Source organism: Melozone crissalis, unplaced genomic scaffold (genome assembly GCF_028551555.1).
Source record: "Melozone crissalis strain CALT ecotype California unplaced genomic scaffold, PUWL_Pcris_2 ptg000014l_1, whole genome shotgun sequence".
NCBI classification, from domain to species: domain Eukaryota; kingdom Metazoa; phylum Chordata; class Aves; order Passeriformes; family Passerellidae; genus Melozone; species Melozone crissalis.
The window spans coordinates 20838452-20863708 of NW_026535792.1; positions in this window are offsets into that span (position 1 = coordinate 20838452).

Below are 25257 nucleotides of genomic sequence, written 5' to 3' on the forward strand. Positions count from 1 at the left end.
GCCAGACCTGTCTGTCCTTGCAGCTTTTGTCTGAAAGCAACCCTTGGATATATGGGGAGTTTTGGGGTGGAATTCCATTTCAGCCATGGGTTCCTGGACAGGAATGACAGTTCTCCATAGAGGGGCAAGGGCCCCTCACAGCTGCTCATGGTCCCTCACAGCCCCACATGGCCCCTCACAGCCCCTCACGGCCCCTCACAACCCCTTGTGAGATGCAAAGCTGTGTTTCGTGTCAGGTACAAACAGGCAACGTGTGTACTTGTGAATGAGAAATGTGTGGATACCGACAATGGGATAGTTGTGAATTCTAGTAATAACTGAGGAAAATAAAGCATGGAAAAAGACTTTTGAACCTATCTTTTGTTTGCAAATTAACCCTAGTTGATTTAGGAGCATTTGAATTAAAGTGTTATAGATGTTGCTTTTTGCTTGCATTTAATCCATAAAGAGTTCTGCAATAATAACCTTTTGAAGTATAATTTTAGAATATTACTTTTATCCTTGAAACTGTAGCTTTGGAATATATATAAAGGAAATATGCTTATCTCATGCCTTATTGAAGCAGAGAAAAACAGCTTGAAAAAGGAAGATGAACATCACCTCAAGGGTTTATGGTTTCGACCAAAGGGAAGCTGGACATCACTGTTATGAGATTTGGAGTCTCTGCAATTAAAAGGTGGACCCATATCTAGGGAGCTGGACTCCACCAGATGGAATTAGTCTTTCTTCTTTTGGAAACTGGACCGTCACCATCTGGGAATTCTCCTTTGATATACATCCTGAGAAATTAAAATCACAATAGTTTATAGAATTGTGATGTAATAATTTGGAATAAAAATTGCTGATGAGTAAAAGATTGGAAATAGAAACTGCTGAAAAAAACTGATGGGTACCCCTGTAAATACCTGTAACCATCAATTATCGGTATGCAGTTGGAGGGAAAACTTCCCCCACTGTACCTGGCGCTGTATTGCTCATACTTTACCACATTAAATAATAAATTGATTGCTGCTTGAATATTGGACTAGTCAAGCTTCTGATTCATAACACCCTCACGGCCCCTCACAGCCCCCCACGGCCCCTTACAGGCCCAGTCCTGGGGCTCCTCCCAGAGGAGGGGTCGGGCCCTGCTTGTTCCCCTTTCATTTCAGTCCCTTCATTACAGCAACAAGCAAAGAAAGCTGAAATGGAGCGTTTCCCCAGCATTTCCCTCGGGGTTAACTGCGGGCTGAAGCTCTGTGCTGGCGCTGGCCCCAGCGCCACCATCCCTGCAGCCGCCAGGCCTTTGCTGTCCCCCCGTGTCCGTTCCCTGTCCCCGAGTCCCGCCCGGCTCTGGCAGCAGCAGCAGCCGCAGCGCAGGGGGCGCCGGCCCGGCCCAGCCGGGGCTCCCGGCCAGGAGCAGCAGCAGCGCCGGCCCCTTCCCGCCTGCTCCTGCCTCGGCTCCCAAGGGCTTTTTCCAGCTCAATTCTGGAGCAGAGCAGCCAGCACCCACACACAGCCCTGACTGCTCAGGGCCCGCCTGTGCTGCCCTGAGCCAGCCCTCAGAGGAAGAAAGGATCGGGCTCCAGCGCTGTTTTCAAGGCTCTTTTCACTCACCCTGAGCTGACAGCAGGAGGCTGCTGGTGCCTTTGCCTTGGCAATTGGAGATCACGGTTGCTCTTGGCCCTCTTCTGCTTGCCACCTGAATTTTATCAGTACAACTGCACTTGCCTCTTTCAATCACTGCTGCCCACTGTGCTTTTGTGATGGTGAACTCAGTGTTTTTGTCACAGGCATCATGATTAGCAGAGACTGAAATGCTCACAAGTCCTTGAGCACCAAGTCGAGGGGAATGAAAGCATCACAGACCACTTTTGCAGCACTCAAACACAGCCCTGCTGCTGGTGCTGTTGAAATAGAATCAACCTACAGAGACCATCACAGAAATTGTCTCTGGAGTGGCAAAACAAATGAAAAAATCCACCAGGAGAACGAAAATACTGAAGTTGGCTGGCTTCATTGCTTCCTCGGAGCAGCAGAAAATGGAGATGCCCAGAGGTATTTTGCACTGCTGCTGATCCCAGTTGGAGCCCTGCCCTCTGCAGAGTCCCAGCGGGAACCTGAGCCCAGCCCGGAGAGCTCCCAGAGTGTCCTGGAGATTCTCTCTGCATTCAATCAGGCTTGCATTCCCCAGCAAGTCCCCAACAAAACCTCCTGTTTTCTTGGGTTAGAACAGGCACAATGGAAAACTCAGCAATGGCACAATTGCCCAGCCCACAAGGAAAAGAAAGGACAAGTTGTCAAGGAATCCAAACATTTGTCTTGCTTTGCTGCAGAAGTCGTGCTGCTCACGGTGTGGAAAGCCAAGAGAAGCTGCAGTTGGGGGCACATCTTGTGACAGAAGCTGCACCTTGTTCTCCAGGAAAGGATCTTGAAAAGGGCAGACAGGAGTGTGGAGAAGATTCCTGGGGAAGTGAAACAGCTTTCCACAGGTGAAATGAAAATGGAAAGTGTTATGTTTGTCCAATTATCACATCATAAAAAAACCCAATAATATTAAAAGTAGTAGCAATTTTAATTGAATAGTTAAAATAAAAAAAATTAAAATTTGATACAATATAATTTGATTAAAATAAGAGATAATTTGGTTCCAATAATAGCACATAAGCAAACGATTACCGCGGGGTACGGAGGGCAGGGTTCTGGGACTCTTGCCACCTCACGTACAAGCTTGCCAAGTGAAAATCACCCCTTATATGTCATGTGTCAATACCATCTCTTCTCATTTTCGGTTCATCATATCTCTATCTCCGTCCTCATTACCACCCTTATCACGCATGCGCCACCACTCAGTTTGGTGTTCACACAAGTCTTTGGGGGTCGTTTTGGATGAAGACCTCTCCTCTTCCTCTTTGTCTTTTAATTCACCTTTGGGTTACACATGCGCATCAAGCCAGTACAATGTAAGCCAAGACTAACGTATCACTGCATCTACATATCAAGGCAATAAATCCCTTATAATTAGCATTTTTACCCAACCAGGTTCTTGGTCATTTTTAGCAACTGTATCTTCAGCTTGTTTCCTGTGGTCCTTGAGAGCATCTGCTGGGGGGGGGGGGGGGAGGTGGAGCCCCTCCTCTCCCTCTCTTCTTTGGCATTTAACTATTTTATTATTTTCAAATATTAATTACTGTATCATTATTGATTACTGTTTCAATCTTTATCAGCACAAATCATACCTATTTATCACAAATCTCTCATTTCTCTTTTTGATCATTATGATTCGTGCTGCATTTAAAAAGCTGTGCCCTGATGTCTTTTATATTTTTCAGAATTTTGGTTTTCTTGTTGTCTCTTTTCAGCTTCAAACTTTTCTAGCATTTCTATTACTGCTTCTAGTCTTTCACACTTTCAAGTTTAGTTAGCATGTCCTGGTCTATTTCAATCTTTTTAAGTTCTTTTTGTCTTTAACAGGGGTCGATTTAGCTTTTAATACCATTATAGATCTTGGTTTTACTTTTTCTGCTGATTCTGAATCTAGAGACATTTTTGAAATTTGCATCTTTTGAATCACTGAGTGAATTAGCCTAATAAAATACAAAATCATACAAGGCAGAAACACAAGTCCTAGAATTGAGCATAACAACATGAACTCTAACATTTTCCTCCAAACACTTCTAAAGAGGTTACCCCACCAATCTGTTTTCAAGATTGAATTCCACTTTTGTACCGGCACATGAGCTACTCTTTTAATCTTTTGTGCAAGTTCTGTGATAGCTTCTCCATAATTATTAATTTCTACATAGCACTCAGATTCATTAAATCTCCTACAAACTCCTCCTTCTTTTGCTAACAGATAGTCTGGGGTGATCCTGTTTTGGTACACAAACACCCACATTCGTGTATATTGCCTGGCCAACATTTTTAAAGCATCGGAGGTGCGATTTGACACCACCTCTACTACTGCTTGGAGCCTTATTAATCGATTCAACAGATAAACTGGGGTCCTATATCTCCATGACCCATCCTGAGCCAATGTTGCTGGGTCATAATATGCTATAATTCATTCTGCAGGCTATTTGTCCTCCCCCCAGTTTTGATTCCCTCCTGCTGTTGGAAAATTTAAATTCAAATCTCCTTTATTCCACTGCAGGGTTTCATACAGTGGAGTTCCTAGCACATTGCTCCTAGACCTCAGTAAAACAAAGAAGGAGGGTTGCATTACTCCCAAAGTACAAGTTCCTCCCCATTTTTGAGATAACTCACTGTATGCTCGTTGCCCACAAATTTAATATATCCCATCTGGGGCTTTCCATTTCTTATCAGTTTTCTCCGGTTGTTCCCAATCAGACCTCAGGCCGTTGATGGACTGGTAGGGGTTAGCTCCAGGACTTCTGTACCAGCATACATTAATCTGTTCATCTTATTCACAATTTATTTCTTTTATTGGTCCCCAATATCCAATGGGGTTTTCAGGTCGCCAGATTTTTGAATGATTATCCATATTAACCACCAACGTGGATTGACAAGGAGTATACCCTACTATTTTATTAAATTTCCTTCCTTCTCAAGTTATACAAATGGTTCCAATTACTTGATGGCTTAAAATCCATCCTTCAGGTCTCTTCAATGTTCCAGAAATTTGGGTGTGGTTCTACTTTAAAAATTGCTCTGGAGCTAAGCTCTCACTTTTCTACGGCCATCTTTTAGCCATTTTTTAAACCTCTACAAATCTCACATTTGGATAATTCAAATTCTGTAGCAATCCTTTGCATCAATCCTACAAACCGATTCTTATTCAAGGCTGGCAAATTCCAATCTTTGTAGTACTGTTTTAGCTGTTTATATAATTCAGCTAATTCTGTTGACTCTTTTCTCTTGTTCTTTCTTCTATTCCCCTTTGTTTCTTTTTTTTCTTTTATTTTCTTTTTCAATTTTTCTTTTAGTGCGCGGCCTCCTATTCTTATACTTGGATCATCTTTATTATGATTTCTTTCAAAACAAAAAAACCTTTCATATTGAGGGCCAATCTGATTACTAGGGGGATAAGGAGCTCGTCCATTATATCCCAATTTTTTTTCTACCCAATACATCTTTCCTTCCTTAATACAAACATCTATAACACTGCTGCAATTGTAGCAGGCAGAACTAGCATATGGGTGTGTTACAAACACAGATTCCACCTTGTCCCTAATCCACACAGGTTGATTACAATAGTCACAAATGTTGCAATTGCTGGGACTTGGTTTTTGCCTTGTTTGCTTTTTCATTGCTGAAACTCTGTCCAGTGTGGCTTTCTGGCTTTGGCCAACTGCCCAGGGTACCAGAATGATCACAGTGAAAATAATCCTCAGGAAATCTACCATTTTACCTTGCTCAAGGCCCCTTGGGTTGCAGCCAAGGGCCAAGATGCCAGTCTTCTCGGTAGCAAAGGTAATATCCCGGCATCTAGTCACCGGTGCTTTTAGTATTTTTGGTACCCATAGCCCCACAGAGTTTGCTTGTCTCTTTTTAAATGCCGTTTCCCAGTTCTAGCTGGTTAAGAAGCAATAATTAAAACAAAAAGAACAGGGAAAAGATTAGGCCGGAATACCATAAACCTGTATTTTCCAAAATTTCAGGGATGTGCCAACTACAAGAAGATTTTTCTAATTATTTTGTGCTTCAGGGGCGGGGAGTGCATTAAGTCACCATCTCCAATAGGCACACTCGCGGCGCCAATGTGCCCCTGGAATGCGCCTATGATGTGGTGTATAGACTTCTTCTCCACCACAACTATCAATTTTGAGACACTGGTCTATAATATTATGAGTTGCTCGTTCTCTTTTTTGTGCTATAGCAAATATAGCAAGAACCAATTGATCTAAGTTTTCTATTAATCTAATTGCTGCTGGAAGGGTCTCATCTCCCAGTCTCAAAGGTATCCCAAAAAAAATTATTAACAATACGTTCTATAGTTAGCTGGCTAAATACATAACCATAGCAAAGCAAGTAAATAAATTGTCTCTTCTTTGCTTCTCTCTTACTTTCCACCATGAGTTAAAGCAAAGTGTGCAAACAATACATATTCAGGGATGACACCTTAAACCATGTTTACTGCACTCCCAACGTTTTACTTGTCTCTGCTCTCTTTCAACAACAGCTGTTATCAATCGCAGTTTCTGGAATTGCAGTTCTGTAATCAATTCTAATAATGTTGCTGGTGCATGACCCTGGAGGAGATCTTCAATCTTTTTAGGCCGTTCCCACTGATTCAGAAAGTCTTTTTTCTTTTTCCACCGGCATTCTTCTGCCTCCGAGCTCAAGGGAATTGCGGTTTGCAGCCATCCAGGATGCCTAGTTCATTCTTAATAAATCAGGGTAATATAAATCAACTTAATTCCCACCATATTATCACATTCTTGGAATTTCATGTTTCAACAATATTTTAGCTACAGTTTGAACTGTAGCCCGAGCTGCTGGAAATGCTTTAACCCACTGAGTTAAGTCATCTATTATAACTAACAAATATTTCCACCGACCCACTTTAGGCAATTCTATAAAATCAACCTAGATCTTTTCAAATAGCTTGTAGGCTGTTTTGCATCCTCCAGAGGGAGGGGTTTTTAACACTTTCTTTTTTACTTTTTGACAGGTGAGACACCCCTGGGTAATTTGCTTTCCAATTTCAAATATCCTTATACACCCATAAAATTTTAAAAAGTGATCACAAAAGGCTCTTGTTCCCCAGTGTGTCTGTCTATGCAAGTTATCTAAGATCTAATGTGCCACTGGTTTTGGCATCATAATCCTGCCATCAAGAAAAACTCACTTTCCCTCCTTAAATGTTGCTCCTAATTTCTTTATAGTTGCCAGTTCTGCTAGCGGAAGGGAAAGTGTCTCCTGCTGAATTTCTATTTTTTGTAAGATCATTATTTCAGTATCTCTTTTTCTTAAGGTCACTCTTTTTGCTTCTTCATCAGCCAAATTATTTCTCTGACCCTAATATCCCTCCCTCTCTGGTGTTCCTTTACATGAACTACTGCTATTTTCTTTGAGCCTTTTAAAGCTTCAAGTATCTGAATTATCAATTCCCCGTGTACTAACCCTTTCCCTTGAGTGCTTATAAGTCCCCTTTCTTTCCAAATTTTTCTAAAAGTATGTACTACGCTAAAAGCATATTTGGAGTCTGTATAAATAGTCCCTTCTTGCCCTTTTAGAATTAATAATGCACAGAGTAATGCATACAATTCACAGGCTTGTGCTGACCAGGAGGGACTAAGGGGACCAGACTCCTTTACCCTCAACTTTTTCCCACTACACCTGAATGCCAACCCGTGTCATTAATTTCTAGATTATCTTCTTCAGTTAAAGAATAAATTTTAAGTTTTCCTTCACAGGGTTTTATCTGTAAATTTAAGGCTATTATTAGATCTCTGCCTAACAAATTATTCTTGGCCTCTGATAACAACAATAAATCATTTACTCCAAATTTGTCATCTGTTTTAATTTGCACTCCTTTTATTACAGGAACAGGGAAAGCTTCTCTCGTAATTCCGATTACTGAAACTCGCTCACGACTTATCTCACATCCCTGGGGTAATTTTGTCACTGTCGACTGAGAAACTCCTATATTTACTAAAAATATAACTTATCAAGGGCTCTTCTGGTGGCGTTTCTGTCCCCTTCATTAAACAGAGCCCCTGACCTCCCTGAAAAGTTTCCTCATCGTGCTGTTTCTTCCCGCAACTTTTTTTGTAGGTGCTCCTTTTTATAATAGTAAAAACAGGTGGGTCCTGCACCCTTCAAGGCAGGGCAAGAATTTCGTAAGTGCCCTTTCTTGTGGCGGGAAAAAACACACAGGTCCTGTGTTCTTAAAAATAGATCCTGACATCTGCAGTTTGTTTTTCCCTGCGGATTTTTTTTCTTTTTTTTTTCTTTTTTTCTGTATTCAAAGCTGCCTGCATTTCTCTAACTGCCACCACCAAAATTCTGGCATCTGCTTTCTGCTTTTCCTCATCTCTGTTCACACACACCCTTTGTGCTTCTCTCAGTAACTCCTGAAGTCACCTGTCCTGCCAGTCTTCTAATTTTTCCAGCTTCTGCCTGATGCCGCCCCTCAGGACTCTAAAAGGCAGCATACTTACTCTCTTCCTGATTAACAGGGACTTTTGAACTCACATACATATTTAGAGCCTGGCAAATCCAATCCTCAAATGATCTGAACTTGGGCCAATATAAATTATCTTTCCAGATCATTTCTTTTGTCCATTTAAACATGTAATACTTAACTATTTTCTGTTTACTTTTTCTCCTTTGGGATTCTCATTCATCCCAAAACCGTATCATCATCCCCAGTGGGCTGTCCTGAGGAATGCTCCCCCCCAAGAACCCCCCTCACGGTTCCCAGATACCTCAAACCACTGAGAATTTTTCCTACAATCTGCAGCCCCTGGGTCAAGGAACTTGTTCCCTGACCCATTTCTGGCGGCAACAAACTAAGAAATTCCCGGTACCAGGAGAGTCTTAGTTTCCCACACTCACCTCATGACTCAACTTCCTCACTTACTACTCTGCCACACTGCCTTTTTAATCTACCTGTTCCACTCCTATCTCTCCCTCTGCAATCTACTTGTTCCACTCCTATCTTTTCCTCTTTCTCAATCTATTAGCCCCGTCCTCTCACCATCTAATCACATACTAAATTACCTGCTACCAACCCATCCAAAGAAATTGAACCTCTTCATTCACTCTCTCAGTCTCCCCACTGAGTCAATCCCTCCTGCCCAAGGACCTTCCCACAGGTGCCTGGACCAGGGATCCCCTCCTTCCCCCTGGGTCAAACCCTCCCGGGGTCCCCAGTCATTCACTTTTCTTTCATTTCCCTCCTTTCCTGGCCGGCCTCCTCTCGGACAGCACGAAAACGCGGTACTGGGAGGTCCCACTTGCTTTGGGGGTCCGGGACTGCCCAGCCCCCATCTCAGACACTCCACACACACTCACACATGCATACAGCCGCCCCCCGACCCAAAACCTCATGATACTCACAGCCTCCTTTTCTCACAAGGGTCTTCGTGCACAAGGCAGTTTTCTATGGGTACTCTCTCTCCTACAAGCCAGCACTCTGATGGGAGCCTCTCTTGCGCGCTCTTAAAAACTAATTTGCTTATGCATTATTGTAAAAAAGACTCTCTTTTCCCAAGGGAGAGTGGTCTAGCCTTGGGACCGCTTAAAAGTCTGGTGGGGAGCTCCTTCCCAGAAGCTATCCACCTCCTCGGATTTAAAAGAGTCCCGGGTATCGGCACCAAAATTGTTACGTTTGCTCAATTATGCCATCATAAAAAAGCCAAACAATATTAAAAGTAGTAACAATTTTAATTGAATAGTTAAAATAAAAAAATATAAAATTGGATACAATATAATTTGATTAAAATAAGAGATAATTTGGTTCCAATAATAGCGCATAAACAAACGATTACCGCGGGGTATGGAGGGCAGGGTTCTGGGACTCTTGCCACCTCACGTACAAGCTTGCCAAGTGAAAATCACCCCTTATATGTCATGTGTCAATACCATCTCTTCTCATTTTCGGTTCATCATATCTCTATCTCCGCCCTCATTACCACCCTTATCACGCATGCGCCACCACTCGGTTTGGTGTTCACACAAGTCTTTGGGGGTCGTTTTGGATGAAGACCTCTCCTCTTCCTCTTTGTCTTTTAATTCATCTTTGGGTTACACATGCGCATCAAGCCAGTACAATGTAAGCCAAGACTAACGTATCACTGCATCTACATATCAAGGCAATAAATCCCTTATAATTAGCATTTTCTGGTACCCAACCATGTTCTTGGTAATTTTTAGAAACTGTATCTTCAGCTTCTTTCCTGTGGTCCTTGAGAACATCTGCTGGGAAGGGGGGGTGTAGTAAACACCTCAGCTTTAGCCAGGGCCCCTTGGAGAATAGAATGCTGACACAGCGGCAAAGAAGTTTCCTGTCTCCAGGGACATCCGCCTTGTACCTTATCCCTATAGCCATGTAAGGCAATATGTTGTTAACCCTACTATTGGTCACTTATGGTCACTCTAACACCTTTGCCATTGGTCAGGATTGGATCCGGGTCAAGGGTATAAAAGTAGCATACTGTACCCCTACTAACTCGGAAGAAGAAGAGCTGAGACCCTTCATGGACCCTCCAATAAAGCCATACTTGTGGAACAGCTGGCATCTTCTTCTCTCTCTACCGTCTGCTGGAGCCTTAGGCCAAGGGAAAAGCTACCTAGCAAGCAATGCTGAAATCACAAGAGCTGCCTAATCACTAAGAGCTGAATATTCCCTGCTTGCTAGGGCTGTCCTGTGGCCTTGGTCTGAGAGCGAGCTGGCTTCTGGCGCCCAGTCCCCTTGGAGACTGATCTCTGGAGCTGTAATAGCTTGCCCAGGATAAGACCAAGCAAGGCTCATTTTGGGGGGGATGGAGCCCCTCCTCTCCCTCTCCTCCTTGGCATCACAACTTTTAACTATTTTATTATTCTCAAATATTAATTACTGTATCATTATTGATTACTGTTTCAATCTTTATCAGCACAAATCATACCTATTTATCACAGTAATATATCTTGCTAATTCTGCACTTGGAGGAATTACTCAGGTCTGCAGTCTTTATTACACACCCTGTTCTAAAAGACTTTTATGCTATTTTCCCTCTCTCTGTGTTTTCACACTTGTTCAACAAGGTTTTCTTTCTAAGAATATTAATCACAATATCCCAAAGGATTAAAAAATGCTTAGGTATTTTTCCCTAAGTATTTATTAAAGAAAACTAATAATAAAAAAACTGTATACATGCTAGATATAAAATACAAACAGAAATAAACTTGAGAGTTCTCCCAAAAACCTTAAGAAAAGACCCCATGTACTCTATAAAACCCAGAGCATTCATCTACAGCATACAAAAATGGGCATGTTCTAGAAGAGAAAATTTGTGCAATGGTTCCGCACAGAATTCTATGCTTTCAAGCTTTTTGCCCTTCAGGGGCAGTGCCATTCTCTGAACTGTAATGCTCTGAGCATGTTCTGCTTGCCATGGCAGCTTTCTGCGCTGCCCTGGTACAGATCATCCTCCCAGCAAAGGGGGAGTGCAGCCATCACAACTCGCAGCACCTTCCCACACAGAAAGAACCTGAAGGACAGAGATGGCTTTCACCAGCTGCTGCGGGTTCTAACAGTGCCACCTCTCAGCTGCCGAAAGCCTGAATTTCTGTGTTGCAGTGTGTTAGTTTATTGAGCCAAATGTTCTGTTATATAGTGGCATGTTCAAGTGCTCCCCGAGTTATTACAGTTAGCTTCTCCCCTATGTTATGCTCTCCTAACCAAGTGTCCCTCGAGGAATCCCCTCCCTCCTCACCAGATTTTTCCCTGTCTGTCAAGACAACCCAGCCCCTTTGCCCCATCCATCAGCCCAAACCCTACCCTTTGTTCCAGAAAATTCCCTGTCCCTTGCCCTAAGATCCAATCCCTATGCCAACGCTCTCTCCTCCCCTTGTTCTGATTTGTTGTAGCCCTCAAAACCGCACCCCAAGAGTCACTTATTGGTTACTATATGGTGTCCACTCTCTGTTTTGAAAGATTTTAAAAATCCGGTCACAGGGATGTTGGGGGTTTTTTCAACATCTGTTCCTTTGGGAATTCTTGCCTGCACGACCTTCCCCCCGCCTCTCCTGATGAATTTGCTGCACTTTACACCACAGAAGAGCCTCCTCTGCTTCCTTCACTCGGTCCTCCAGGGGTCTCTACTGCTCGGCATTTGGCCTAGAGGTTCTGGCTCAGGCAAAACCCCAACCTAGCTAATTCCCCCCTCTTGCCATTGTCTCTGGAGCATCACAGAGCTAGCCAGGGCTGCGGAGGGCAGTGACAGTGACCCATGCCCTGGCATGTCACAGCCCCCAGAGCCACACCTGCCAGGCCACAAGCCCCAGCCCTGATCCCCACTGCCGGCCTCAGGGGCTCCTGGGCACCCTCACCCTGAGTGCAAAGGCAGCCTCAGGAGCACCCCAGGGCGCTCTGGATCTAGGCTGCAGACACCCTAAAGCCCTCACTGAAAGGGACATGGATGGGGACTGCAGCTGGATCTTGCAGTGCTCACTGCTCCTGACTATTCTCTAAGTGAACCCAAACCTCATTGGCAGCACCTTGAGCACACTGATCCTGCTCACCCCTCCTGGAACCTGGTGTTCCCACATCCTACACCAGCGCTTTGCAGGGAGTGACCAGCTCCCAGCTGCTCTGCTACCCTGGCCTTACTTTCTGTTTGCCAGCAATGAACTTAACGGATACACTGCTGAGAAACCTAGCACAACATTTGCTTCTCAGGAGGTCTTCGGCAAAAAAACTCCACTAATCCCTAGTTTTTTCACAGAGAAGGAGGTCCTGACAAAGCATGAGGCAGAGGCAGGGCTCTGGCATACAAATTCCTGAGCCGCAGGATTCCACCCAATGTCGTTCGAGCTACTTTGCTGATATTTTAGAGCCAGTTCTGGACAAGGGCTGCTGCTGACAGGATAGGAAAACGTGGAGAAAAAAAGGTGCGGGAGGCAACAAAAAAAAAACCAAGGGGGAAAACCCTTAGAAATACAGAGCACAACAGAAGTCCTTGGAGATGGTTCAATAGAAAATGCCAGCAGCAGTGAGCAGAGCCCGAGGTTGCTCACTGCCACCCCAGGGGCTCCTCAGTCCCCTGCTGGTTTGTGTCTGATGCAGCCCTGCCTGGAAAGGGCTCCAGGCTCTGGTGTTCCCAGCTTGCTCCAGGCTACATTCTTAGCAGCACTGAAAGAAGAGGTGAAACAAAGAGCCATTTTCTGTCCTGCCTGCAAACTCTTCTCCTTCAGCTCCACTGCCAGAGATCATCCCTCTATCAGCTTGGCACTGTGCCTGCTGCATCCTCTCCGTGTCCCTCGCATCAGCTCCTGCACATCATCAGCACTCGCTGTCCCACATCATGAACAGAGAGAGCTGTGTCAGAAGAGCAAGGAGTGCATTTTCTTGGCCTTTCTAACAGACACAAGAAGCATGAGTCCAAATAACTTTGTTGTTTGTTCATGTCCTCCTTTTCGATAAGTCTTTTCTGCTTTAATGCAAAAGCCTCTTTTCATACATGGATGGAATGATCTGGAATTGGCAGTTGCTTCAGGCTGTCAGGCACCATGGGAGTTTTCTCTTGTCTCTGATGAGGATTTGGTGAATTTTCCATTGGTCACTTGGTGGTGTCACCATGGGCTGAGCTCAGTGGCCGACTCTGCTGTCCCCAGGGGATGCATTGGGACGCAAAGTCCCTCAGGGCTGGGATTCGGGGTTGGGCGGGCTCGGAGCACCCAGGGCCGTGGCCCGTGAGGAGCTGCTTCTGGCACTGGCTGTGCTCAGCCCGCTGTGCCGAGCAGCCACGGCCATGGAGACACAGGCGGGAGCTGTGGCCGAGGCCGGCAGGCGGCCCGGGTCGGCTCGCAGCTGCGAGGACACCGGCAGCCTGTGCCCTGAGGCCGAGGCCATGGCAGGCGGTTTGCGGGCAGGGCTTTTCCGAGCCAGAGGTAATGTGCTGCCTCCCGTGTGAGCCCGGCTGCGGCAGAGGCAGGCGGGAGCGCGGCGGGGCCGGCAGCGGCGGGCAGAGGCCGCAGAGAGCAGCAGCCCGGCCGGGCCCGCTGCGGAGGGGCACGGAGCTGCCGGGCAGCCCTCGGCCGTGTCTGTGCGCACAGGGCAGGAGCAGAGCCCGCAGCAGAGGCAGGAGCCGCGGCAGGAGCCGGCCATAGCGGCAGCTCGCCGTGCCCGGGGCTGCAGCCGCAGCTCTCCCCTGCCGGCCACAGCAGCAGCCGCTCGCCTCCGAGGCTCCGGCGCTTCCCGAAGACGAGGGGCCCGGCCCCCAGCACGCCCTGGAGCCCCGTAGCGAGAGGAGCCGCCGGCGCCGCAAAGGGCAGCGCAGAGGGCGCAGGGTGAGGAGGAGGACATGAGGCTCGCTCTGCGCCGCGCTGGGGCAGCTCTGCCCTGTCAGCCTTTGCCTTGAGCCCTTTGCTTCTTTTCCATGAGCCCTGATCCCCGTCCTTGGCCAAGGGCCCCTGCAGCCCTTTCCAGGGCTGCAGGAAAAGCTGCCTCAGTCACAGAATCACAGAATCACTGGCTTGGAAGACACTTTCAAGATGATCGAGTCCAACCTATGGCCTAAAAAATACCTCAACTAAAGCACAGCACCGAGTGCCACTCCAGTCTTCTTTCAAAGGCTTGCAGGGATGGTGAGTCCACCAGCTCCCTGGAGGGGTCTGTCCCAGGAAGAGCCAAGATAACACTGGGGCCTTCTACCCCCTGGCGCTTGGAGCTCTGGAAGTTTGTCTTTCTGCTTAGGCAAAGGCCATGGAAAAGGACTGGGAAAAGTAGTCACAAATCGAGTAGCCTACAGAGCTCTAAATTGATGTGCAAGGAATACAGAAAAGAGAGAAAAGAAAAAAGGCAAAACCAAAATGGCATCAGTCAAGTCTTGGGCATGAACACATAGCTGCAAAGGGTCTTCTCAGCCCTGTTTCTTTGTATTTCTGGGAACCAGAGGAATCCTGCTTGAGCCTCTGGGGAGATGGGTTTGGGAGGTAAAAGTTCATGTCTTTTTTCTTCTTGGGGCAGCTCCTGTTGCTAGCATCAGCTGAGCCTCTCTGCAACCTGATGCCTGTTCTGATTGTTGCAGCAAAACAACTGATGGCAGACAGAAGACACTGACACTTGCAGAGATGTGACTTTTTCCAGTGCCAGCTGTGAGTGGGAGTCAGAAGAAAAACTCCCAAAAGCACAACTCCATTGGAAGATTGCCTTCCTTTTCATTCCATAAAGAAGCTCTAGATCCACTTGTGAATTGTCAGTTGTTTGTTAAGGATGGGAAGTTTTCTTTCATGATTTTTTTCATGTGGTTTGGAAGTGGATGAGGCTCTCGTTCATTCACAAACTCCAGACCAAAGTGCCTTTGGAAGATGGCCCACGTGGCAGTTTTTGCCCAGCCATGGTACTTGTGGATATAGAAAAGCAAGGGCAATGGTATTTGCAGCCAAAACCCAGCAAAGCTTGGCTCAGCCAAAACATCCTGGGGAGATAGAGGCCTCCAGCTGTTCCTAGAAATCAGCAGAGTTCCAGCCAAATGGTTGTGTAGCACTAAGTGCAATCTCTTTGCCTGGATCAGAGCCTTGCTCAGCTGAAGAAGCAGAAGGATCAGCATGGAGATCCCAAAGGCCCATCACATCATTTTGATTTTGCTCATCTTGTGTAATTTTGCAACTAAACATGTGTTTGCAGTTGAGCTAATGAGAGAAAAAAAAAGTAAATAGAGGCTTTATGGTGGGGCCATGATATTCCACAAGAGGAATCACGGGTGTGCATTTCATTGGAGCTCTCTCAATCCTATAAAAGTATTGTAGCCCTGATTTAAAATAGGCCGATATGAACCAATTTGGAGAGACAGAGACTAAAATGGCCTATGGGTTTTTTTTTTAAGAGTGAGAAAAACTACCCAAAAGGTGTTGTTTTGTGACATTTTAAAATATACTACCTGAAAATTACCAACTGCAATAAATCAGGAGTTTAAAATGCAGTGTTTAGGTATATGAATAATTAAAACCACAAAAATGTGAAGATATGAATGCATGTTTTCATAAAAATCATGAAATTATAGACCAAAAAACACATGCCCTGAACTACAATGCAAAGGCAGGTAGAACTGTACTTGAATGATCTCTTTTTAGATTGCTGGAGTTTTTTCCTTGTGAAGAGAAGCTAGGGCATTGCTGAAGAAAAGTGGCACCAGCAGGACGGGGCAGCTCCATGCCGTGCTCCGTGCAGAGGCTGCCAGGGGCTGCCCGAAGAGCGCCCTGCTGCAGCCAGAGACCTCCTGGCCTGGGGCCCGGGAGCAAAGGGCCAGGGCAGGCACCTCCTCCTCGTCCTGACCCTGCCACCGCTCCCTACTGCTGCTGCTGCTGCTGCTGCTGCTGCTGAGGGAAAGAGAAGACTCTCCTAAGGCCCCATGTACAAATGCACTTACACAGCCCTGGGGATGCCAGTGAAGGAAACCATGTGTCACATAATGCATGTGTGACCAGAGTCAACAAACACCACCTAAACATGGAATTGTTGCACTTCTCTAGGACAGGCAGAAATTTAAAGAATTAACTGGGGACTTGAGGGCAGAAGAGGCCGGAGGAGGAAAACAACTCTGAGGGGAAAAAAACCCACCAGATCTGGAGGGGAAAACATCTCCGCCTGCTCAGAACTGGTCGAGGGAGCATGTCTCTAATCCTCTCCTGAAAGGGATGCTTTAGGTGAGCTTTGCACCTCCAACTGCCTTGGACCAGAGCCAGGAAGTTTCAATTATGTAAATGTTACGTAGATAGATAGATAGATAGATAGATAGATAGATAGATAGATGTCATTACTGAAATCTCTCTTTACTGTCCTCTCTGTTGCTACACACATCAGAACTTGGTAGCCAGTGCCCCACTCAGCTACAATCCTGAGATTGCTCTCCTGTTGCTTCAGTACACCCGCACTCTTGGGGAATCTGGAGCATGTGGGTCCTTATGGAATGCAACCAGACCCAGAGCATTGCACTGGGAACTGCACTCTTTGTGCATCTGTGCTCGGGCAAGTTCCTCTCTTGGACTCGATCACACTGGTGGTGCTGAAGTGGCTGGAATCAGAAATGCAGCCCAGCCCCTCCCAGCTCCTGTGATCTCTGAGGAGCAGCTGGAATGCAAGGGCATTGATTTCCTGCTCAATTCCCAAACACAATACACACTGATTCCCTGGGCTGCCAAAAGACATGGGAGCCGTTACCCTGAAAGTGATGTGTTTCTGCCAGTGCTGGAAAAGGGCAGGAAAACTGAGAAAAAGCTCCCTTGCTCCCTGCAGAAGGAGAAATTACAAAAGGCTTCCCCTTCTAGCAAACAAACAAACAAAATATGAAAGTGTTACCTACTCCAGTGTCTAAAGCACTTGGATGCAGTGAAGGAATGTTTGGCACTGAAACACCCCTTGTGCTGAGCATTGGCTCTATGGGTCTAAGGCAGGGATCTATGGAAGTCTGCCTGAAGGTCCCTCAGGAGCCCCCATTGTCCAGGCTAAAGCTCCCTCAGCACCTCCTCCCTGGCCTTGTGCTGCCCCCCCTTGCCCAGCTCCCCTGTCCTTCTGTGCACGCGCTGCAGCCCCTCCATGACTTTCTGCTTCCCAGGGCCCACAGCTGCACACAGCACTCCAGCTGTGGCCACAGCGCTGCCCAGCACAGGCCACGCTCACTGCCCTGCTCCTGCTGCCCCACTGCTGCTGGCACAGCCACCGTGCCCTTGGCCTTCTTGGCCCCCTGGCCCCATGCTGCCTCATCTTCAGCTGCTCAAGGCCGCCAGCCCTGCGTCCTTTTGGCCCACGCAGCTCCCCAGACACAAAGGTGCCCACTGCACTTCAGATCCAGCAAGCACCATTGCAAGGTGTACACCCTGGGTTTAGCATTACAAGAAAGCAGTCAAGGACTTGCAGCTTTGCTCCCATTCTGGGCTCCAATACAGTTTTCAAAGCAGACTACACAATAGAAAGTATCAACAGACAAAGTCAGCGTCTGGTTTTTGCCTCAGAAGAAGTATTCAGAACTACTCACTTTGTTTCTTTTGCCACACTAGACAAGAATGGCCCCCCACAGCTTCATGGACAACACAGTCATCTCCTTGCAGCTTATCAACGACCAAGAAACAGGCAGACTCAGAGCACCTATCTGCTCTGCTACCAGCTGCTCTGCCTGAAGGGGCAAAAGAGCAACCTGGCAACAAAGGCACCAAAATCCCTGACTTCAAGCAGCAACTCTACATCCCCAGTGTGTCTCTGAAATACTCCCAAGTAAGCACACCCAAGAAGTTTGTGGGGACAAAGTACTGCAAAGAACTTGTGTGGTCAGATCAACATTTTTTAGTGCCTGCAGCAACTTGGCCAGTCTGAGCAGGGGGACAGGTCTCTCCAAGCCACAGTGTCCCCTGTGTATCCAACAAGGCTGAGCAGAGTGTCTGTGACATGCTCCCTGCTCTGGGAACAGGGAGCCTTCGTGCTTCAGGCTGGCCCCTATCAAAATGCCAGGAAGCTGGTGCCTAAACATGACAGACCAAAGCCCATTGTCCAGCTGTCACAGGCTGGGGGCAATCACTGGGTCCTGGCAGGACTCCAGCACTCAGCATCCTCAGCCCTGCTAGCAGCAGTAAAGTGCTGGCTGGTCAGAAACTTGCAGCTCTGCCCTGCACTAAAGACAGCAGCACACACAGCTGGCACTTACTGGCTCAGAATGTTCAGGCTGTGGTGTGAGCACTGATGGAGGCTGGTGCTCATCAACCTCATTTGCCTCCTCTTCGGCCTCCTCTCCATGAGCAGAGGGGGCCAGAGGAGAGACTGCTGTTGGTTCTGTGATCTCTGGACAGACAGCAGTGTGGGGGACAGAAAGTTACCTATAATTTATAACCTTATTTCTATTCAGCACTTTATTCTATTCAGCTCTATTTCTACAACCAGCTCTACTAAGGACAAATCAGAAACTTTGATAACAATGGGATTCTAAGTCACTGTGGCTAAATTTAAATGGGCTAATTCAACAGAATTGCTAATAGTTCTGAATTAGACATTACGCCCTGGCTACTATCGAGAAGCAACATTCTCTCTGCAAAATGAGCTTTTCATTCCTTGAAAGTTCTGAAATGGAAAATTAGGAAATAGCCAGAGATGCCTTTGTTATTGCTGCTGCAGACATGGAAATGGATTTTCTTTCAGCCTTCCTAGCTGGCCCTCTACACTCTACTGCCACAGGCCAAGCTCACAGCTTGCTCTACAATTCTTAAGCACCAGGAACATGAAATGTTCCTTTCTCACTCACCTCAGGATCAGCACCTTTGAATACACGCTTCAGGTGACCTGGAGTGGGCAAGGGAAAATAAACAAGTGCTGTGAGAAAACTGCCTGGGCTGCTGAATCTCACAGAAGAGAAGAAGTCAACCCAAACAGAGAGTATTTTTCTTGATCAACATCCCTCCACGTGACATAGTTCTTTCACACAGCCAGCAAGAGATCAGGACAATAATCTTGGTTGTGCCTACACTTCAGCCTGTTTAGCCAGTAAATGAATACAAATATGATCAAGAAAATGCAAATTGTTCTTTAACACTCAATGCTTCTATTCTGTTCTGTCCAACAGATAAAGCAGCTTTTGTTCTCTTGTCTTTCAGGTACTTTTTTCAAAAAAAAAAAGAAGTTGCATGCACTAATTCCCATTAAGTTGCTGAAAACAGTCACCCAGAAAAGCTTGCCCCAAATCCCCCTGAGCCTTGGCAGTTCTATTGTGAAACAGCACAGCAGCAGCTCCAGGCTCAGGAGCAGACACTCACTGCTTTGGTGTTTGCACTTCACTGCAAAGGGAATCACTCTTTTAGCACTCAGCCAAGGGTAAAAACGGACAGTCAAATCCTTTCATTACAAAATTTGGAATAAAAGAAGCTTTCCCTGAGTTCTGGAGAGAACTACAAAGTCTTTAGAAGGCCTTCTGAGAAGGCCTCCCAGTCTGCATTTTGTAAGTTGTCCTGCTTGTCGCAGCAAACTGAGGAAATGACAGACTCTGCTGCCACAGACTCTCCCGTGGAGGGAACGGAAGCCCTGCAGGTTCCCCTGCAAATGCTGCCCCTGTGGCTACAGACACCCCCTTTTAGCTGAACCTCTTGACAGGAGCTTTACCAAACCAGTGGCATCCTAATGCTCTTTCTGTTTCAAAATCAGAAACTCAGCCACCAAGAAAGAACAGGAAGACATACAAAAGCCAGGTTAGGTTACACCCTAATCTAAACAGAGTTGAAACCTCTACTTACTTGCCAGGCTGGTAATGAAATAGGCAGAATAAACAGTGCCATACACAGTGCAAACTGCAGCAGCGAGTTGCTCAATCATTGTAGCACTGTTGTTCAAGTCTACTCCAACACTACAAAAACCAAGACTCCTGTCAGAGTGCAGCTACACGCTGACAAAGGCCACAATCAGGAAGATGCGCCTGATCTCAGCAAGCCCTAGGGCTGCTCTGGCACTGAGACCTTCCGTGCACCAAGGCAACCTTCTGATGTCACCATGAAAATACGGCAACCATGCCCTGATATCACAAAGTAAAGTATGACAAAGCAAAGCATCACAAAGCATGTTAGTCTGTGAATTTATGCAAAGCAATCATCAACCTTCCCTACAGCAAACACAAAAGAGCCTGGGAAGTTCTTCTCTGTCACAAAGCAGCACAAACTCCCTTCATGGGCCAAACCCTGTTGTTCAGGGATCCAAGAGGATTACCAAGGGTGCCCCAAGCACCTACTGCCTGTACCCCAGCTGAGCACTCAGATGGAACACAAGCAAAGGAAACCAGACCAAGAAAATGGCCCACAGCATTGCACATGTGAGAAATGACTCTCACTTTTAACATTTTAAAGGTTTACTAAACCTTAACAAAGGACTGAATAAGGAAAAATTGCAGCATTGAGAGTCTCTGTGACCAGCAGCCATGTGCTCATCTACAAAAACGATGCTCTGCCTTTTATACCCATAGCCCCTCCAAAAGTTTTGTCAGTCAACTCTTTCTCTGCTGTCCATTGGTAGAGATTACTTTCTTGCATCCTGACTGGAGGTCAGGTGTTGTTACACCCTGCCTGCTGGTCACAAGCCAGCCCTCCCAAAATGCCCTGACTACCAAGGCTGTTACAAGGGGGACGGGAAAGAGGACTATGGGAGGATATATTACAATACCATGGCTACACATTTGAACATCCACATAACATCTGCTTCTTAATTGTCAGAGCCAACCATTGCATTACTTGTCTAGAATACACAGAACCAGGAGAGAAGCCACTGTTGGCATCACAGCTGAAATGCTTCCTAACAAATCTCCCCACATATTTGCACCTTAGTTGGACATGCCCAGGGCTCCGGTGCGGGTACATCTCTGCCTTTCTTCCCCTTTGGCAGCAGTCGAACTGGCAGCATCTGCCCGCCAGCAGCAGCTGCTCCAAGCTGGGAACGCCACTGGCAGTGCTGATTTCCAGAGGCTTCTGTGTGCCAGGGGAAGCCAAGGCAGGAGCGGGGAGCTGGGCAGGGCACGGTGCCCACTGTGCTGTGGGCTCCTTCTCCTGCCACAGCTGGGCACACCTGGCAACAAGGCATGACAACTTGTGGGCAAGCCAAGGGGTTTCTGGGGCTGCACTGCTCTGCACACACCCAGGACACCTGCAGCACAGAATTTTAACCCTCAAACAGGTAAACCAAAGGGAAACAGCTGGACAAGATTTCATTTCGACCATTCTTACCTGCTCAACAGAAGTCTTCAAAATGAAAGTTACCAAGCAGAGCCTGATCCCTGCTGCCAGCTCAGGGTTAGAAGAGAGGCAATCCTTGATCTCAGCACTGGGTGTGTAGGGAATCACATCCCTAACACGTGCACACCCAGCAATCTCACTTACTACTTTGTATCCATGGATCTAAGACATATTCAATACTTTGCTGAAACTCACAGGCTAAATATTCCCCCAAATTTTTTTATTAACTCATTGATACCTTTTGCCTTATTGATAATTAAAGCACTTCTGAGTGCTTTAATTATCTGACATATTTACTGACATGAGTATAGGAGTGTCCTGTAGGTCCCTGCTGGCCTTTGTCACAGGTTCAGGAGGAGACCCATGCACAAAATAACCCGGGACAAAACGGGGCTTGAAAAGAAAATTCATTCTATTTGTTGCAATAGGAAATAATACACAGCAACCACTGGATTCCTAAAAATCTGCTGAGCAGGAGAAGGAGATGGAGCGTGGTGCTTGGCAGCAGGGGCAGGTAGGCAGTGCACTTTCAGGACATCCCCTGGATCAAAACGCTGTGCATGTCATCCTTCTCACCCTTCCAGCTCAGAACCAGGCCTTGTATCTCCTGCTCAGGAGTGGAATTTCCCAGTTATAGCATCGGCTCACACATGGCTGGCATGTGAGATGAGGCCAATGAATCCAGGATTTAAAAGAACTGGAAGAGTTAAAATTTTAGCAAGATTTAGTTAGGGGGAAAGAGTATAGGAAGAAGAGTAGAAATAATAAGGGATAGTTAATTTTTTGCAGGTAAGGTAGTTAAGGCTAGGGTAATATATCACTTGCCTGTCTTTACTATGTTTAAAGAAGCAGGATGGGATGCGGATTTCTTTGTGACAAAGAAGAGGACCGTAGCCTGCACCTGGGCCCCGAAACTTCAGCTATAGCCAAGGGGTGCGAAAGCCTGCCAACAGGTCATAAGGAAAGAGGTCAAATTGAGGAAGACGTCTTGGCCTTCATCAGAAGGAGACCATTCCCCACTTTGAAACCCACCGACCCATTTGAAGTGAAAGACTGCAGAAATGTGAAGGAACTTTGGACTCAATTATAATACATTTTAATTCAAAGGAGGGTAGGCAGTGTTATCTAATGAATATGTGTTAGGTTTTTTGGGAATTATATGAATGTGTAAGATATTTTAGATGAGTAGAGATGAGAGAGAGAGCCAGTGATTCTTCACGCATGTCTTTAGGAGACAACTCCTCCTGTGCCTGGCTGTAATAAACACACCACCTTCTACCTTTAACTGTGGTGAGTTCTATTCCACACCTCATTTGGTGACCGCGGCAGGAACGCTTCTCTGCTCCAGTGAGAACAGCCGGGCTCTGGACGTCTCTGGGTGCTGCCAGGACATTCCTTTCCTGGAGGCACCTCCGCTCTCGGCTGTTCCTTGTGGGGAACAGACAAGACTGCTGGGACTGTGGAGAAAGGGAACGTTTAACTCTGTATAAAGTAACCCGTAAGGTGTATGCAGGGGAAGGGCTGTTCATAAGTCACACAGAGATGTCCTGTGCACAATGCACGCCTGTACAGTTTGGGTTTGGGTCTGGCTGCTGGCAGAAAGGATTTGCTGTGTCAATAAGGACCTGCTAGCAATTCTGGGGGTGAACTGAGCAAATCCTGTTTTATTGCTGCATTCTTTCCTGTGTGTTGTAATTGTGGTTGTGTTTTCAGTGTGTGAATGTTTGAGGAAGATGATGTGGATGGATCTGTTGTGATTTATGATGTGTGTTGTGTTGAGAAAAGTGAGCACTCTGTCCCCTCGTAAAGAGATACTCCTTTCCCAGTGAGCCTGTGTGTGTGGACTTTCTAGTTGCAGGGGTTGGTGCTCCCTGTGACACCTGGTGCTTGGGTATACAAGGGGGTTGAGTGGTTTTTCTCCCACACTGTGGTCATTTGGGACTGCACGGTTGTGTTTGGGGAGATTTTAGGATTTTGTTTTCAACAAGTGCAGCAATTTATGCAGAAAACTACAGTGTGGTGATTTATTATGTTGAACTATGGTAGTTCCTTTCTACCACCCCCTTCCCCGAGGGTTTAAAGTCTCCTGCCATTAGGTGGACGTTCTCTTTCCTCCACTGGACATCCTCTTTCCTCTCCTGGACACTCCCTTTCTCTCCTGGAGCTGTTCTCCATTAAAGCTGTGGGACTTTGGTCCTGGGAAGAGAGAGCGCCTCTCGTCTTTTGCTTTTGTCCTTGTCAGTGTCACTGGGCCCAGAGCTCGCCAAACTGATCCCCCACGAGATGAAAAACAACAAATGGTCCCATATACACAGCTCAGAAATTGGCCACATTTTTGATGGACTGTAGCGTTTGCCACACTTTTGGAATTCCATATTCCCATACAGGTCAGGCAATTGTTGAAAGGATGCACCACACTCGAAAACCCATTCTAGGTCAACAAAAGGGGAAGTGGCCCAAGCAACACCTCTGATAAGTTTGAGCAAAGCTTTAGATGTCTTTATGTTTTGAATAGCTCATTTGCAGGACCTATTCCTCTAATTTTGAGGCACTTTTCAAACAGCACACAGGAAAAATTGAAAGAAAATCCTTCAGTTTTGATCAGAAACCTTGAGTTAGGACAAATTGAAGGATCATTTTCACTAATCACTTGGGGCAAAGGGTAGGCTTGTATTTGCACAGGTGCCAGACTTAACTGGGTCCCCGCGAAGGACGTGAAACCGTCTCATACACAGGAGCACACCGACAATTCCACCAGCAGGGAAATGATCACGCAGACGTGAGCTGCACGGAGAAGCGACGGTTCATGCCAGACGTTCCCTGTTCAGCCTGTGAAAGCTACAAATCTTGAGTTTGATGTTCATTTTTGGACTGTGAAAATGGTTTGTATCATAGATCTCCTTCATCAAAAGCGTGGTGTCCATTGTGTTCAAAAGAATTCTAAGATAGCCAAATTTGTAAAAATTGAAGGTTAGAGGGACAGTTTAGTGCCCTATAGTTGGCCAGTCCCTGACCAAGTGCTAAAAGATTTGCTTGAGAACTGAAATAGATGGGGAAGCTTCTGCAAAAAAACAGCTGAACAGGAACATGGAGTTTGATCAAATGATATACTGGCACTTGTTGGTTTTTCTTGCTTGCTTTTGCTGTGCATACATGCCTGTAGATCAACCAAAAATGAATGTTTGCCTTGCTTTAGCCAAGTCAGCAGGCTCAGGCACCATGTGTTTGACCAATTTGAGCCCAGACAAACCCTTTGCAACGTGTTTGGTCGGTGTGCCTGTGCCAGCCAAGGAGTAGCCAATACCCAATGGTGACAAATATTGGTGTGAGGCTGCCAACGAGACCAATCCCATAACCAGCTGGCATCACTGGGCCCCTGATCTTCTTAAAGCACCTTCTGAACCTCAAGAATTCAAATTCTTGGTTCACTGGTGATGGAATTTTGTGCTGAGTTTCAGTACCAGCGAGATCCACAGTTAAATGTTACTCCCCATCATCCTGAGGACAGATACTCAAATTTGTGGTGCAATTGTACTACCCCAGTGCCCCCTAAGGGTGAAACTGCTGACGAGTAGATGACCTAGATGAGTCCCCATGACAATGAGCAACAGAATATTGGCTCATTTGTGGAGATAGAGCCTGGCAGGACATTCCCTCAAAAAATTAAAGGTGGCCCATGTAGCATCAGACAACTCACTGTGATAGTACCTATCGTTAAAAAAGCCATCAAGAGAAAACAGAGAGAAAAAAGATGTGCCCATCATTATAAAGAAAACTATAATAGCAATTTCAGACCCTAGGGCCCTGCAAAATGAGGTACATCGAATTTATTTCTACATCAACTTGCCTAGGGCGAGGCATTGAAACCATTACACCGATTGGGGTGTGGCTGAAGATAGAAGACAGTGCTACTTC